At 47.3% G+C, this 17,823-nt stretch overlaps 1 protein-coding gene across 8 annotated transcripts in view; it reads left to right on the top strand.

The window, feature by feature from the left end:
* ASTN2 (astrotactin 2) overlaps positions 1–17,823 on the top strand; it is an 882,958-nt gene that overhangs the window by 478,116 nt on the left and 387,019 nt on the right. The window contains exon 1 of one of the 8 annotated variants that reach the window (XM_045043400.1): positions 14,675–14,692. The exons of the other annotated variants lie outside the window; for them this stretch is intronic. The gene's annotated coding sequence lies outside the window, so the exon portion shown is untranslated. Of the gene's footprint in view, positions 1–14,674; positions 14,693–17,823 lie in introns of those variants that run through there. 8 annotated transcript variants of the gene reach the window in all.

Raw genomic sequence — 17,823 nt, 5'->3', positions numbered from 1 at the left:
TTAATCGACCTGCGAGTTCAAGCCAGCATCATCCCTCACCCGGGAGATGGCAGTGGCCTCAAGACTGGCCTCCCTCATCCCCACCGAGTACGTTCTGCACAGCACAGCTGAAATCACCATCTACACAACGAATCAGAGGTGCCTGGTGGCTCAGTTGGTTAAGCGTTCAACTCTTGATTTCAGCTCAGGTCATGATCTCACGGTTCGTGGGTTCAAGCCCCGTGTTGGGCTCCACTCTGGCAGCACAAATCCTGCTTGGGACTCTCAATCTCCCTCTCTCTGCCCCTCCCCTGCTCGTTCTCTCTCTTTCTCTCCCTCTCAAACATTACAAAATTACAAACAAAATAAAGTAAGAATCAGATCGTGTCACCCCCTGTTCCAGTGTCCTCAGAAGGAATCTGGCATCCTCTCCACTACCTGGACCCTCTCACATCTGGCCTCGGCCAACCCGTGCCATATGCCGACACCCCTGCTTTCACTCTTCCCTGTTGAGGGAGTGCAGATGTTTGAGTAGCTCGTACCCTCACTTCACCCAGGTGTCTTGAATCCACTTTGTGCATGCACACGTTGTTAACATGTAATGTGCATGTTATCATAATGTCTCACGTACTGTACTTAATTCTGTAGGCCTGGCCCCTAAGACGAGACACAAAGCCTGCTTTGCACAAACAGAAAGGATGTGCCAAATGCATCCTGGTTCTCCCCCTGCCTTTCCCCACCCTCTCGCTATTGCTTATACTTGCTGACCCCAGCGTCCCTCTGGGAACTACACAGAGCAGGGCTCTCCTTCCGCTCTGCGAAAGCCTTTAGAGAGATGCGACTTCCAAAATAAGAGGAGAAGGCATCCTTGTCCAGGCTGAAGCTGGCGATGATGGTGGTGACTCTTTTGATGGGGAGGAGGAGACGATAGCCTCTGGATGGAGCCAGTTATATACCAGGTTCTGTGCTAAGAGCTGAAAAAAACGTTATTCCATTTAATACTCATAGTAGCCCTGTAAAGATCCCCATTTTACAGATGAGGAAAAAGCCTGGTTCAGAGAATTGTAACTTGCCTGGGTTTACAGAGCCAACAGATGGCAGAGCAGATACCCTGATCTGTTGAACCCTAAAGTCGGCTCTTGTCTTATGCTAGCTCCTTTTGAAACGCCCAGAGTCTAAGAGACCCCCAAAAATGAACCACCAGAGTCCAGAGTCAAAGCTAAGCAGCAAGGGTCATTTATTGCAGGTTCGAACCTGGACCTCTGCGCCCGCGTTGCCGGTGACGCCAAGAGGCCCTGAGAGAGGTTTTTACACCCCTTTTATAGACAGGTACAAACAAGTCATGGGGAAATCAGGAATTTTCCACAGTTACAGAGCTGCGATTGGCTGGTGTTTAAAGTTGGACACTTAACAGTATTCGATTGGTTCCTGCCTTTAGGTCAGACCACAACCAGGGGTACGGGTATCACAATGATTGATCAGGAATACACGGATGTGCCAAGCAACAATGGTTGATCAAGAATATATGGATGTGCCAGGCAATAATGATTGATCAGGAATACATGGGCGCGCCAAGCAATTGTACAGAAGCGGAACAAGCTGGTTAAGCTTGGTTAGGTTTCAGTTTCCCGTAACTTAAGCTTTTAAGTTTCAATTTTCTCAGGCCTCTCACTTTCATCTTTCTTTTCCCTTTCTGGAAATGTTGACTCCAACTTATTAGCCTGTAGGACCTGTAGAAGCATTGGGACAAAGGTCCGTCTACCCCATGACCTCCGTCCTTACCGTTAACAACCCCTATCCTCACTCTGAGAGGCAGACATCTCTGGTCATGGGAGTCTCCGAACTGGAGCAGGAACGCCCCACCCCCATTCTGAGACTCAGGGACCTCTGGGCTGCTTCAGTTTTGAGGCTCCATGACCAGAGGTCCCTGCCTCTCAGAATGGGGGAGGGGGCTGAGACCATCAGCAGTTGGCTAAATACTCCTTTCCAGGTGTTCTCAGAGTCTGATCTAGTCTTGTCATTGAGTATGCCTCCAAATGGCGCCTCCTGCAGCCTTGGGTGCCCAAGTGAGGTTAAACCTCTGAGGTCCATCAGTTTCTCATTGAGGGGGAGACTGAGGCCCAGGGAGGGGCGACTTGTCCTGTCTTCTCAGTCAGTCAGTCAGTGGCAGAGGTGGGGCTTAAGACACAGTGCTGTGGTTCCAAGGACCCAGCTGCCTCCCTGCGTTTTCCTGTGGTGCCTTCCTTCAGCCTCTCTGTGCGGCCCCTCCCCCACCCCTCGCATTCTTCACCTCCTTCACCACATTCTGTTTTCTAGTTCAAATGGTAATGATCTTGCTCTTACATAGCCCCTTTCTGCCAAATAGATCCCTGTGCGCTGTACAGGTGTTGGTAACGGATATTGCCTGCCATCTGTCTTTCTTAATCACACTCTGCTCCTGAAAGGCAGCCACTTCTAGGGTGAAATATGGCCCCCATTTAGCCGTGCATAACGCCAATGGGAGAGCCCATGAAGGCAGGCCTGCTTTTCCAGATGAAGGTGTGGCACGCTCCAAAACAGCGGTGGAAAGACTTTCCTGGGTCTGGGATTTGGGCGAGCTGTCACTTCTTGGAGCCTGCTCAGAGTCCCTTCTGTGAGCCTGAAGCTCACTCTCTGGTACCCTTTGGGGCCCAGAGTGAAGAGTCAGGTGTCTTGGCACCAAGAAGAGCCTGGGAACCCTAACCTCTCGGCTACCAAGCTGCAGTGAGAGAAATGTGCTACCCAGCTCTGCGACCGCAAGCCAAGGGGAGGAGGAAGTGGTCCCCCAAATTACTGAACCCATCCCTTAACTCTTGTTCAGCAGTCAGTAAATACATATCGTGTGGGTTCCTGTGTGCATTTCATCACTCCTTGGCTCAGTGATCTTGGACACCTCTCTTAATTTCTCTGAGTTATCAGCTTTCTCGTTTGTGTAAAGGGAATCGTGGCCCTAGTGGAAAGGGTCATTCTGAGCGTTAGATAAGAAAATGCCAGTAGTGCAGCACCTGGGCGGCTCAGTCGGTTAAGCGTCTGACTTCGGCTCAGGTCACGGTCTCGCAGTTTGTGAGTTCGAGCCCTGCATCGGGCTCTGTGCTGACAGCTCCGAGCCTGGAACCTGCTTCGGATTCTGTGTCTCCCCCTCTCTCTACCTCTTCCCTGCTCACAGTCTCTGTCTCTCTGTCTCAATAATAAATAAATGTTAAAAAAAATTATAAAAAAAAAGAAAGAAAAAAAAAAGAAAATGCCAGCAGTGCTCTTAGTAAAGATTGCATAATGGTTGCTCGATAAATGTTAGCAGTTGTTACTAGTATAAGTCTGTAAGAGCATTAATGGAGAAATGCAGATAGGGAAATGAAATCTTAAAAATACTAAATGAAGGAGTTTTCAAAGTTTGTAGATATTTATTTATTGACAATGATAGTGTAAGGCTCTCATGTCAAGGTATTTTTAGCTTCCTACTAATCCCTTTTTCTCTCTGGTTTCTGTCTTTCCTAGATTCCTCACACCTGTTTTTCCTTGCTTTTCTAAAAGGGATTTCAAGTATCTCACTAACTGAATGATCTCATATAAGTCCCACAGCATTCTGATTCTGGGCTGGCATCTCTCCTTTGGTCTGTTTCAACACACTCTCTCAGTGGCCACCATGTGCCAGACTCTAGGATACAAAAAGTAACAAGGTCCCGGCTGTGTCTCCCCAAAGCCAGGAAGTCTGCAGCCCGTGATAGGTATGTAGCAAATCACTCTCCCTCTAAGTGAAGAGGTTGGGGGCGCCTAGGTGGCTCAGTTGGTTAAGTGTCTGACTTTGGCTCGGGTCACGATCTCGTGGTCCGTGAGTTGAAGCCCTGTGTCAGGCTCTGTGCTGACAGCTCAGAGCCTGGAGCCTGCTTTGGATTCTGTGTCTCCCTCTCTCTCTGCCCTTCCCTGGCTCGTGCTCTGTCTCTCTCTCAAAACCAAATGAAGAGGTTGGCCAGAGCAACAGTATTTAAAATGGGGCTGCCCAGACCCCTGGCATTCCATGGGCGGCAGGTCCTCTGTCTGTGGGGGAGAGAAGGGAGGGCAGGGTGGGGGGCAGGGGCTCCACACCCCTCTCCGGCCTCTGCTTCAACCCGAGAGAGAGCAGCGGGGCTTTCTTCCTTTCCGTGTGTCCAAACCCCCCCCCACAGCAACGTGTGGTTAGAAGGTTCTGCTGCCATTTCCCTTTTCTAACGTTGAACAGAAACATTCCTTGGATCCTTTCTGGGCTGACATACCAGGAAATGCTCCCCAGATGTGTCTGCTTTTCCCACCATGCACTTTGATCTCACATGGGCGCTCGGCTGTCCCGTCTCCACTGATAGCCTGTGACCTCTGAGGACCAGGGTCCACGCAGGCTTCCACGGCTATCTTCCTGGCGCACAGGTCTCTCCTGGACGTTGGCTGGTCAGTGGAGAACAGACATCGGTTTCTTCTGTGTGGCTGTGAAGAGCCGGAGTGAAAATGTGAAAAGGGTAAAGCTCTAGAGAGAAAGGTTTGACTGGAAGGGCACAAAGCATTTCCTATGTCTCCCCATGAGGGTGTGTGATTCCCAGGCTCTCAAAGCTAAAAACAAAACTGGGGATTTACCTAGTCTCGCACTTCCCGTAACCATGTCTCTGGCTGCCCTGGGCACCATGAATGTTTGGGGATCACCTCGGGTCCCCCTTCTCTTCCAAGGAAATCCAAGGACGCTAGATTTGAGCCTTGCCTTCCAGACTGTTATGAAGGTATAATTGTCAGTTTAGGAGGATAAAACGCATTTATTGAATGTCTTGTTACTTCAACATACAACTTTTTTGTAATGTTTCTTTATTTTTAAATTTTTTTTTAATGTTTATTTAATTTTTGAGACAGAGAGACAGGTAAAGCATGAGGAGGGGAGGGACAGAGACAGAGAGGGAAACACAGAATGTTAAACAGACTCCAGGCTCTGAGCTGTCAGCACAGAGCCCGACGCAGGGCTCAAAGTCAGGAACAGTGAGATCATGACCTGAGCTGAAGTTGGACCCTTAACCGACTGAGTCACCCAGGCACCCCAATGTTTGTTTATTTTTTAAGAGAGAGAGGGAGACAGGGTGCAAGCAGGGGAGGGGCAGAGACAGAGAGGGAGACACAGAATCCAAAGCGGGCTCCAGGCTCTGTGCTGTCAGCACAGACCCCCGTGCAGGGCTGGCATCCACAAACCAAGGGATCATGACCTGAGCTGCAGTCAGACATTTAACTGACTGAGACACCCAGGCGCCCCTAATGTATAGCTTTAAAATCCTCGGTCTCATTATACCTGAGTTTCTATTTGTGCTCTTTCCCTGAGCACTGAAGATGTTGCAGGCAGGCCTGTCTGCCTAGGAAGACAAAGGCAGGTGCTTGAGTGGGAGCCCCGGAAGGAAGACAGACCTGGCCTTTTACGCCTGCGTCCATGCAGACATTCTGTCCGTGCTTGAGTCGCCGGTGGCATCGTTCAGAGAATAAAGACCGTGTGTTGGGGTATAGTGATGGGCCGTCCCGCATTCAGGGCACGTTGCTTTCCTGGCAGATTCCTTGAGCCCTCCGTCTCCTTTTATATCCCACGCATGTCTTGGTAAAGTGCTAAGTGTTTTGTGCCGTTACAAATGCCCCTTCTGTGTCAGTCCAACTCCTGCTGGTGGCTCCTCACGGTTGATAATAGGTTGCACGTTTATTTCCACGAGGACTTTTTAACAGGAACACGTGCTCTTTTGTACAGGCAAGTCTGCCTCCTCGCCCCCCAGACTCACCGGAAGTGAAGCCCATGATCCGTTCCCTGGGTGGTCTTTTCAGTTTCCTAAAATAGCCAAGAGGCCAGGGAAGGAGGTGGTGGAAGGAGGCCTCCAGGAGGGGAGGGCTTCAGAAGGCTAGGCTGGCTCCTTCTTCTCTGCAGAGGGGGCTTTGAAGGCCTGGGGGGCTATTTGGGGGCAGGGGTGTTGGAAGGCATTCGGCCTGGGCATCAAGGCACAGCCTGCAAACACAGAGCTTTGTCATTTCCCCCCAGTAAAGCTACGGAGCAAACAGTAACACAAGTGCCCGGGAGGATTGAAAGCTGTTCGTCACACAGCCTTAATCTGCAGTTGATTTTTGGGATCCTGTTTGTCACGAGAATTTTTTGAGACGTGGAAGTGTCCTGGGTCTTCCTGCTGTAGAGAACAGATATAGATCCTGCTCCACCGGCGGATGAATGAGACCCTTCTGAGGCCCTTGAACTGTGCCAAACATCATTCTCCATGTTCTACGCTTAGCAATTCATTTAATCCCTGCCCTTTCAGCCCTCTGGGGTGGGTGGTGTCATTATGCCCATTTCACAGTGGAGGAAACTGAGGCCCAGAAGATGGAAGTAAATTGTTGGAGGTCCTACAGCCGGTAAGTGAGGTAGTCAAGGTTGGAGAGCAGGCAGTCTGGTTCCCAGGATGAGGTCCTACCCACAACACTGGGCAGCCTCTTGGATATAGATAGCCTGACTGGACTCTTGAGTGGAGACCCACAGTGCTGCCTGTCACCTCATGGTTGTTCACCAGACTCTCTGAGTCCTAGGAAGAAATCATCACGCAGCCTGATGGGAGTGTCTGCCCCAGCAATACGCAGCCCTCGTACGATGTGAACTCTTGACGTTCCTGCATTCTGGAGACATGAACGTAACGCCAGGCCGTATGGTTGGCTCTGGAGCTGCCCCGGTCTCCAGAGAATTCCTGTTCTTGTCCTCACCAAGCACTGGCAAATGAGCGGGCCAGAGAAAACTCACACTCTGGTGTGAAGCTGACAGGATGGTGGAGGGTTGGTTGCCCTGGGGCCTACAGCAGAAATTCCAACCATAGGAAGCAGACAGAGGCTTCTAGATGCAAGTAGTAATTAATCTGAGACTCAAGCGATTCACTAATTGGCTTCATGATGAGTGAAGCCAACAGTGGAGGAAGCGGGGAGTTGAGAACAGAGACCTGGAGACAGGAGAGAGCCAGTCTCCTGTCAGTTGTGCCAATTACTGTGCACACATCTGCAGGGGCGCCTGCCTGGTCACAGAAAGAAACAGGCCTTTCCAGATGTGTTTCCTTTGGACTCCAGACATCTGTGCAGGAGGAAAAGAACATCAAACTGCAGTCTCGCGACCATCACATCCACACTCTGGTCTGCGCTCTTTAAGTGTGTCACATCATTTAATCCTTCTCACAAGGAGCCTGAGGTTGGTTCATAGAGGGAATTTTTGTTTCATGTCCAGGAAGAGGTCAGGATGTCTCCAAGCCCAAGCAATGATTTAAATGTCGCTGGCAAAACCGTGACCATTGTGTTCCAGTTTAGGCCTGGTGGGCTGGCTGAGGCAACACCCTTCTCCCGATCATTTATTTTGTTCCTAAATCCACAGGCAGGCAAGGTTCGACAAGAGTGGTTGGTTCATCTCAGTTCAGTGCAAGTCAGCTAGACTGGTTCACCTGGGCTTAGAGGGTCAGGCTGCCAGCTGGGAGCTGAGGTGGGCCTGTGAGCTGAACGCCCCAGTAACTTCCCCGTTGGGCCTTGCCATGGACTGAATGGGCTCCCACACAGTATGGTGGCTGAGTTCCAAGTGAGCAAGGAGAAAGTGCTTGGCCTTGTTATGACCTAGCCTTGGAAGTCACAGAGCATCCCTCTTCCACTGCACTCTGTTGGCTACAGCAATCAGACAAATCAGGCCAGTTTCAAGGAAGAGATACAGAGACCCTAACACTCAATGGGAGGAGTTCTAGGGTCACATTGTAGGAAGTGCATGTGGGATGGGAGATCTTTGGAGAATATACTCTACCACAAAGATCTACTCTGTATTAGGCACCACTATGGGTGCTAGGCATACTTCAGAAAATAAAACAAAGACTTCTCCCAGCATGGAGCTTACACTCTAGTGGGAAGAGAGGCAATAACATGATAAGTAAATAAATTACATAGTAAGTCAGAGGTGGTAAGTGCTATTAAATGCAGAGAGAAAGGAGGATAAGTGCTGAGGGTGGGGCAAGAGTGGCAATTTTAAATAAGATAATCAGGGGAAGTTTCTCCAAGAATATGACATTTGAACAAAAAATTGAAGGAGAGAGAATGTGTGTGTTTCTGGGAAAAGAGCATTCCAAAAACAATGCACCACCAGTGCAAAGGTCCTGAGGCACAGAATACCTGGGGTATTTGAAGAAGGATGAGAATGGTGTTCTTGCGGAAGGAAGTAGGACAGTAAGAGGTAATGCCAAAGAAACAATAGGTGGCCAGATGAAAGGAGAGCTTTAGTTTTTACTCTGGAAGAAATGGGAAGCCATAGGCGGCCTCCACTGTAAGTTTCAAAAAGAACACTCTGGCTGCTTTGTCGAAAGTAGACTGCAGGAGAGCAAGGACAGAGGTAAGGAGGGCTGGTGGAAGAGTATTGTGAAAACCAGGGGAGAGGTGGTGATAGCTTGGATCAGGATGGTGGCGCTGGAGGTGGGGACAGGGTGGAGAGTCAGGAAGCATTGTGAAGTGCAGATCGCCTTTGAGTTTAAAGAGAGAACGACAGGTGTCAAGCATGACCCCATAATGTCGCCTCATCTGTCCTGTGAAATTGGCTAGTCTTTGCAGAGGAAAGAAGGCGGGCTTCTGGTCTTGGCTCACCCTTGGCCCCTTCCTTAAGAAATGGTTCTTACTTTTTTTTTTTTCAGATAATTTCATTGGACTCTTTTTTTCCTTCCCCCTGACTTGTGTCCTATCCATTTCCTGTGGAATGGTAGCCCTGTGCAATGCTCTGAGACTGCGGTTTCTATGGTTACATAAACGTACCTTCATTTTTCTCCTTTGAATATTTACAAAGTGTGCTTGCTCTAAAAAGTCCTAAAGTCGAAGACCTTGCTTAACTTAATTCAACACAGCATTTATTAAATATATTTGACTCCAGGAACTTTTTTTCACTGGCATAATTTCTCCGAACAGGTTGGGAAAGGCTGAGCCTATGTCCCGAACCTTCTTCTCAGGAGGGGATCATCAAAGCATCCAGATCTCAGTCTGGATCCGTGGGATCTGGAGCCAGCTACCCCAGACCGTTTTAGGAGGGTGCTTTGACCTTTCTGGCCTCCTGCACGCAGTGTCCTCACCTTGGAGGTCCTGGGGGTGCTGCTCTTTACTGGGGTAACACCACTCCATCTACACTGCCCTATTTGTCCCATGTCACTTACTCTGTGCCTGGCATGATGCGAAATGAGCTGGAAGACAGAGAGAGGAATCAGAATTGGTCCTGCTCTCAGTGTGGTTCCTGTCACCAATAATGGTCAGTAAGGGAAGATAAAGCAAAACTTGCTGTAAGAATAATGCAGCTTTCAACACATGCACGCACAAGCTGTATCAGTAGCCAGGAGAGAGTTTTGGATTCACAACTTGCTTCAAATTCCAGCCATGGCCACTATGTTTGAGCGTGGGCAAATTTCTTTACACTTCTATTGTGGCTTTCAGAACATCCAGTTAAAAAAAAAAAATCTTTGTTTGATGTAGTAAGTGGTTTTCCCCCTGGCAAGCCAGGAGCAAACCGAAGGCAAAGAAAGCTGAAGCAAAGAACCAAGCACCTGGTTCCCTCACAAGGCAGATGGATGGTCTCCTTCCACTTAGTTCCTGTAGCGGAGGTGTGAGGGGAGAAGAGAGAGAGGGAAGGAGAGAGCCCGGATAGAGAGAGGGAGGAAAGAGCCGGCGAAGACACACCTGGGAGAGAGACAGAGAAAGAGCCCCTTTGGGACTTTGTGATGGACGCAACTCTGGAAACGGCTGGAGGCTCCTGTCCTTCCTGCTGCGTGTAGCTGTGACATGTGGCACTGGGAGCCACATGTCTGGTCTTCCTCTTCGTCCATCTTGTAAGATTCACTGGCCTCCTGTCTTCTGTACATCCCAGGTCTCCTGCTTTGTCTGCACCCTGTGCCTTCTGCCTTGTCCATACCTGGGTCTCCTGCCTTGTTCATACCCTGGGTCTCCTGCTTTGTTTATACACGGTGTCTCCTGTTTTAAAGAATGGATCTTACTTTAGGTCATCTCATAGGTCCCTATCTTTCTCTCTGACTTGTGCTCTTACCTTTAAAACTCTGTTTCTGGGGACACCTGCGTGGCTCAGTCAGTGAAATGACTGACTCTTGATTTCAGCTCAGGTCATCATCTCACTATTTGTGAATTTGAGCCCTGCATCTGTCTGTGTGCTGGCAGCATGCAGCCTGCTTAGGATCCTCTCTCTCCCTCTCTCTTTGCTCCTCCCCTGCTTGCTCTCTGTCTTTTGAAAGGAAGGAAGGAAGGAAGGAAGGAAGGAAGGAAGGAAGGAAGGAAGGAAGGAAGGAACCAAACAACCAACCAATGAACTCTGTTTCTGAAGGGTAAGCCCAAGAAGCAGACTCCCCATCAAGGAAAATCTTTGAAAAGGATTTCTCTGTATCTAAATCACATTGCACAGAAACCATAGACCCCAGGAAGCCATGAACATGGTAAGGGGGAGAAAGTGTCAAAAAGCAGAGCCCTTGGAAAATGGTGCTCCCGCTTCCCTTTTCATACTTAATGATCCTTGATTTCCCCATCTATAAAATGGGAACATGGATGCTTAGTTCACAGGGTTGCCCCGGGAAGATTAGAGGATAACCCTGCTTGGTCCCTGGTAACTAATGTCGCTTTCCACAGATGGTGGCTGTTATCAGCATCATGATCAGTAGCCTCCACGAAGGCTACGTGGAGAAAATGACACAAAGGGAAATACGGTATGGACATGTGAACATTGGGAGAGAAGATAGCACTCCAGGTAGAAGACTAGCCTAGTAAAAGCACGGGGTCCCACAACCCTAGAGCTCTTGCAGAAGATGTTCCTTTGCCCTGACAACTTCTCCTGTTTGAACTTGACCCCAGCAGTTTTAACTCAGGACCATCAAGTAACTCTTTGACTTAATACCACCCCGTGGTGTTGTCATTGTGGAGCGGCCCCTCCTTAACACTCCCTGATGCCCACAAAGCAAGGCAAAAGAGTACATCCAAGTTCAGCTGAAACCCTGCTCAATTCCAACACTGACCGACACTAGGACAATTAAGAAAACATGAAAAACCTCATTCGTTCTGACCATTAAATCAGATTCCTGATTCCATGGAAATTAGGCAGAAACCTCACCTTTTTTTTTTTTTTCCAACGTTTATTTGTTTTTGGGACAGAAAGAGACAGAGCATGAACGGGGGAGGGGCAGAGAGAGAGGGAGACACAGAATCGGAAACAGGCTCCAGGCTCTGAGCCATCAGCCCAGAGCCCGACGCGGGGCTCGAACTCACGGACCGCGAGATCGTGACCTGGCTGAAGTCGGACGCTTAACCGACTGCGCCACCCAGGCACCCCGAAACCTCACCTTTCAACTCAATAAAGGATTGATTCTTTTTCCCCCCTAAGTATAAGAAACACAGCCAAAAAAAACCAAAAACAAAAACAAAAAACAAAAAAATGAAAAAATGGAAAAAAAAACCCACAAAAACCAAAAACCTACTAGAGAGCAGGGAACAAACAGTAGGTGAATGCAAATTCCTCCCCGGAGGGAAGACACTACCTGTCACTTTATTGGTAGTCAGCTTTGTGAATTCAGTGCCCCGGGTCTGTTTTCAAACTGAGGAGTCAGAGACTCTCAGCAGAGAAGTGTTTGCTAGGATTGCTAGGACTGATTCCATTTGCTGAACTCTTCCCACGTTGCCATGTAATCTGTCATACCAGCCTGTGTACTAGACAGTTCTTGTTTTTCCAGCTTACTTAAAAATGCATGAATCAATTCGGCTTTAAAAATTAGAATAATATCACTAAAGCTAAAATCACTCTGTCCCAGCCATACTTTTCATTGCTAGTCACATCCCCCTCTTATCTCGACTTCTCCTCCCCAAAAGTAGCCACTCATGTAAATGTGGTTTTAATCTTTCCAAGTCTTTCCAAAATAACTTTAAATGAGTTTCTGTTGCCCCTTTTCAGTCCTTTAAAAATACTTTTCCATATATGTAACCTACCCGGCAGGAAAGCTATAACGCGTGCATGTTTTCTTAAATGGTGCCGTACTATATATAACATTCTGCATCTTGCTTTTTCCCTCGGAACATTTTTTGAGCTCTACCCGTGTTGACACATATAGACTCAGTTCATTCCTTTTAACTGCAGGAGAACATTCCAGCCCATGAATATACCAATTTTATTCTGTTCTGCCCCGATTGAAGGGTATTTAGGTTGTTTCCAAGTTTTTGCTATTACAAACAATGCCTCAGTGATCATCTTGTTCATATATATCTCCGCGTGTATGTTCGAATGCCTGAAATGCTCACACTTAAAAGCTAACAAGTGGAATGCTCATTATAGATCATTTTTATCTGTGTGAGAAGCAGTTTCCTCAAGGGCTTCTAATCCTCTTTTCTGTGTTTGACCATCTGGTTTTCAGAGTTACTGACACTTAGTCTTGGAGGAAAATGTAAAGATCCAAATCTCACTCTTTTGGAGTTGGATTCTGATGTCCTGAAAGGTGAAGGACTTGACCCTGGTCACAGTGCCCGGAGGTCCTTCCTGCAACCTCTTAGCTAGAATAACCTCTTGCCTGTGGGCTTCTTATCTCCGCATGGCTCTTGGCAGTGGTCACCTGCAGTTTCAGTAGTGGGCTCCACTACGGAATCTCTCTGCTTTTAAAATTGGGGGGTGGGTAATACCCCTCACAAATAGCACAGCCCTCGACCAAGACTTTAGGGTTGGGGAAAAAAAAAAACACATGGCGGGCGAGGTGGAGTCAATATCCTCGACAAATGGCACAACACTCAAACAAATTTGGTGGGAAATTATCCCAGGTCCCTTGCCCCGAGGTGGAACTGGGTGCATGCTACCTCATCTCCAGCAGGACTGAGCCCCTGTGTCCCACATGGTGGCCCATTCATTAACACACCCTTTTGGCTTTCCTCCCTTTCTTACCTCATTTCTTAGCCCCTCCCTTGCCTCCTGGGGTCACCTCCCAAATCGACGACAGGTACCCAAATCTTTGACTCAGGTCTGCTCTTCACAGAAGATTGAAGACTTGATTAAAGACTTGATTAAAGACTCTATCTGTATGCCAGGGTCTGTGCTAGGCAAAAGGGATACAAAAAATGAATAATATATGATTTCGTGCTCTTAACAAGTCATAGGGCAGTGACTGAGGTCTTCTGACTCCCAATGCAGTGCTCCTTCTGCTGTATCATACCCACGCATTTTAATTCAGTGACATTCTTAAAAAAAAAAAAAAAATCAATCAGTCTTCCCAGCAATCAGGCTGACTAAATGAAGTTTTATTGTAATAACTTAATCCCACTGCCTGGTGCGTGCGTGTGCGTGTGTGTGTAAAGACTTGACTAAAATATTAATCCTTAAACACAGACCTTAACTGGAAACCAAGCGGCTGCCCTGATGCTCTTATTGGCATCTCCATTTTTCTGATATATGTTTCTCCTCCCTCTGCTCTTAGTAAATGTTGATGTTCGGTTCACCCTGATCAGTATTTAGCTCTTTTGGTCAATTTATCTTATTTATTGACCTGAGCAGAAAATCAATATAGTCTTCATTTGCCGTCCTGTTTAATTCGGGCGAATTTGATTCTGTGCAAACTCTCTCCAAGTTACTAAGGCCTCCGTAGGATACCACAGCTTCCAGAAAGCCTTCCGGGGTCCAGCCGTAATTGACCTCCTGCCACCCCACCTCTTGAAGAATAGAGACAGCCACAACTCGATTCCCCGTGCTTAGCGAGTACAAACACACGTATTAAGTTTGCTTTCAGAATGTGCTGGGTCTCTGAGAGCTCCGGCCGCCTCCTTACAGGGCCACTTTCATAAATGCACAGGGAGGTAAAACGCCTTTTGCAATAAATAAATAACACTTTTGAAAAAGCTAGTTGCGTTCACGCTCTGGCAACTGCTGGCCGGCCTCAAGTCTGTACTTGCTGTGGGAGTGTTTGTTTCAAACAGAGCTTGGATTCTAATCCTACTTTCTCTCCTGATTAACTGAGACCTTGGGTGAATTACCTAACCTAAATGAGGATTCGGGATTGTTGTTGGAATTACGAAGGACAGGTGAAGCTCCCAGCAGAGCACGGGCCCCTGTTATTATGTGACGGCTACCATTTGGCTTTTTTTCTTTTCCTTTTTTTACAAAATATTTTTAATGTTTATTTTTGAGAGAGAGAGCGGAGGAGGGGCAGACAAAGTGGGACAGAGGATCCACAGTGGGCTCCATGCTGACAACAGAGAGCCCAAGGTAGAGCTTGAAAACACCAGCTCGAACCCATGAACCATGAGACCGTGACCTGAGCGGTAGTCAGCGGCTTAACCAACTGAGCCACCCAGGCGCCCCTCTTTTATTTTTTTTTTAAATTGTAACAGAGTCATTGTGTTCTTTTTTTTTTTTTAAAGAGCAATTTACAATTACTTTGGCCGCCTTCAGATATCAGTTATTCACCCCTTGTTCCTACCTACCACTTCCTTTTGAAAACCAATTTAAAGCCCAGCTTAGCCCCAGGTCTGGGGCAGAAGGGGGCACATGTGTTTCCTTTCTAGAAACTGGCAGGTAAATCTCTGTTTCCATAATGGGATCCCTCTCTAGCCCGCACCTGAGCTGGGTCAGAACAGAGGAGGCTCATGGTCAGTATCCTATGGAAGGGAGCCAGGATGGCTGGTCAGTGCTACCCCAGAGTTGCGAGTGGTAAGTGTGAATTCCCGGCAGTGGATCATGACAGTATTTGGGACATGTTTATACTAAAAATTATTTGCTGCTCATCTGAAATCCAGATGCAACTGAGTGTCCTGTACTTTCATGCCCTAAATCTGGTAGCCCTAACATTAGGCAGTCATCTGATGACATTGAGCGGCTGACATTTGAGCCAGGAGACTATCTGGGGAAAGTGCATTCATGCTTGGATCAAAGATTGCAAAATAGCAATCGTAGCTCTCTCTGGGCAGTGGGATTAATGGATTTGTTTTTCTTTTTACTTCCCCATTGTTGTCTAAACACCTTACAACAGCAATGTATGACTTCTCTAGGAAAAAAATAGATTAAAAGTCGATGAGCTGGGTACATACAGTGCCTCCTGGTCTGACCAGGACTGACGTTTTCCTTCATGTGTCCGTTCTCCTTCCAGCACACCAGGCTCCCAGCATCCCACCCAGTTTAACCAGCCCCTGCCCTCATTAATAGATCATCCACGCTTAGACCACCATAACCCTAAGTGTCTGTCTGTATGTGAGGGTGGAATTTACTCCACACAGCCGCCCCTCAGACAGGAGGCTGTCCCCTTGGTTGTGGCTTTCTCACATAGGAAGGGTGTTCTCTCAGCTGATTTCTTTTAAACAACAGCTGCCTGGAGAAGATATACTAGATCAGGAATAATCGGTGAAGAGTTGGAACAGAGTGGTTTTGCTCAAACAAAACACTGGGCAAGAGCAGTGTTTCTAAATGTGTTTATCATTGTATATAATGTTTTAAATAGGTATGAGTATTATCAAAGTAATAAATGAAGTACTCCAAGTAGATCTATGACTGGTTCACTTACATCTCTAAGCAAAGTTTATATAGTCAGGCAGATCAAGAAACTCTTGAAATCTTCCCAAGAAGATGGGCGGGGGTGGGTGGGTTGCCTTATGTTTAGGAATATGTGGGGAGGGGCATGCTAGACCCTTTGAGCACTGTAGGCTTTTCCATCTTAGCTGTTAACAATAAATATCAGCTGGGGCACCTGGGTGGCTCAGTTGGTTAAGCGTCCAACTTCGGCTCAGGTCATGATCTCAAGGTTCGTGAGTTCGAGCCCCTCATCAGACTCTGTGCTGACAGCTCGGCGTGTAGAGCCTGCTTCGGATTCTGTGTCTCCCTGTCTCTGCCCCTCCCTTTCTCAAAGATAAACATTGAAAAAACAAAAAACAAAACAAATAACAGCCAACATGCCGTGAATACTTACAACGTGACCAGTTCTAAATGCTTTGTATTGATTCATTTTATGCTAACAGCAACTCAGTGTCCATGGTGGTATTGTTAGGTTACAGTTAGGGCTTTAGGCAGCCAGCCTCCAGAGCCTATACTTTTAAAAAATATGTATGTATTTTATTAGCTAAATGTCGAAGGCTTACAAAAGAAGAAGATGGGCTGGTCATCCTCCTGTGAGAAGGAGCCCACCTGTCATGGCTCAGAGCCCACCTGTCAATCAAGTGACACCATCTGGCTCCTCACAGCCCATATTCAAATCCTAGATTCTCCGCTCACCTAATGGATGACGCTGTTCGTGTCCCTTCGCTTCACTGTGTCCATTTCCTATCTGTAAGATGGGACTAAGTCGCACGGTTGCTACTTCTTGGACTCGTGGTGATATAGCAGGGCAGAAGGGCCACACTCACTGTTTGACACATAGGAAACAGCATCATCGGATTAAGGTTGGCCCTTCCCCACTCTAGTGGAAGCTACAAAAGGGCCACAGCAACTGAATGCCAGGGAACAATAGGTATTCAGTGCTAGGTATCCAGTAAAGAAAGGAAAGCAAAATACCTTGGGTGTCAGCCCAAAAGCTGCACCACATGTGGCTCATTGTCTTTCAAGGGAGAAAATTCCTGCCTAAGTGAATAGTTAGAAGTATTCAAAACCTTTTCAAAATATAAACAGTTTTTGAGAGGAATTGTATATTAATGCAAATGTCAAGGTACCTATGGCTACTGTTAGCAAAATAAACTCAACAGTGAATGCATTAGGTACATCAACACCAGGCATTTGGGGTCTAAAGAATTTTGCTTTGATGACTTTGAGCTCCAAGAATTGTTTCTCGATGGATCCATGCATCGGAAGTGCTTTGTTTATGTGGCTAAAAAACAAAGTTCAGCGGAGTAATTTTGAAGATCTAATTGGCTTTATTCAATGATTCATGAGTAGGGAAGTATCCTGTCTAGCAGATACAAAGGAGTTCGAAAGAGCTACAGAAGAAAGAAGGTTTGTAAAGGCTGAGAGAGTATGGGGCAAGGAAGTCACAAACGGGAAGAAAAGAAAAAGATTATATTCAGCAAAGCAACCTTTGCCTTGGTGACAAAGGAGTCTGTCAGGCGGGTTATTTCACTGGTGCTCATCAGAAAATTCCAGACTTTCCATTAAGATCGCATTCCGGGGGGAGGTGAAAACTGCAGTCCGGTTAGGTATTAGTTTTGCTTTGGTGACATGGGCTCAGCCCGGGTGACTCCGTCTGGGGCCTGTTGTCTCTTTTTTGAACGGTGTGAAGGCCAGCAGAAAACTGGGTTGTACCTGTGCACACCTTGAGGCCACTGGCACCGAATGGAATTTTAAACTCACTAATGAGATGAATGATAAATTGTCTTTCTGTCAGTTGCCGCCTCAGGCAGAGCTGGGTCCCTATCAAAATTCCATCACTTACCAGCCCGAGACACAGGTTACTTCCTTTGTTGGAGATGTTGTTTTCTTGTCTGTAAAAGGGAGATGGCCACCCTGAGACTCGTTTTGAGAGTTAATGAGTTAATATTGCAAGTGTCCTTCCCTTCACAGAGCTTTAATCTGTTTACTCCTGTTGCCTCATGTTTTCCTTGTCAACAGTGCTTTCCACTATAGAGCCACCTTTATCAGGCAAGAAAACAAGCCCAGAGAGGTCAAGTGACCTACTCAGAATCACACAGCTTTTGCAAGCGACTTAATTGGAAGTTCTGCATGCTGACAGACCATTTTATAGCTAAATTCTCGGGTACCATTGATTTAAAGGTGGGGAGGCACGGGCGGTGAATGAAACCCTTTTTGGTTCTGTGCACAGAATTGAGATGCAAGGGAAAGTGGGTTCTCTTGATTATATCATA

Source organism: Felis catus, chromosome D4 (genome assembly GCF_018350175.1).
Source record: "Felis catus isolate Fca126 chromosome D4, F.catus_Fca126_mat1.0, whole genome shotgun sequence".
In the NCBI taxonomy this organism is placed as follows: Eukaryota; Metazoa; Chordata; class Mammalia; order Carnivora; family Felidae; genus Felis; species Felis catus.
The sequence above is the reverse complement of the archived record's forward strand: the minus strand, read 5'-3'. Positions and strand labels throughout refer to the sequence as shown.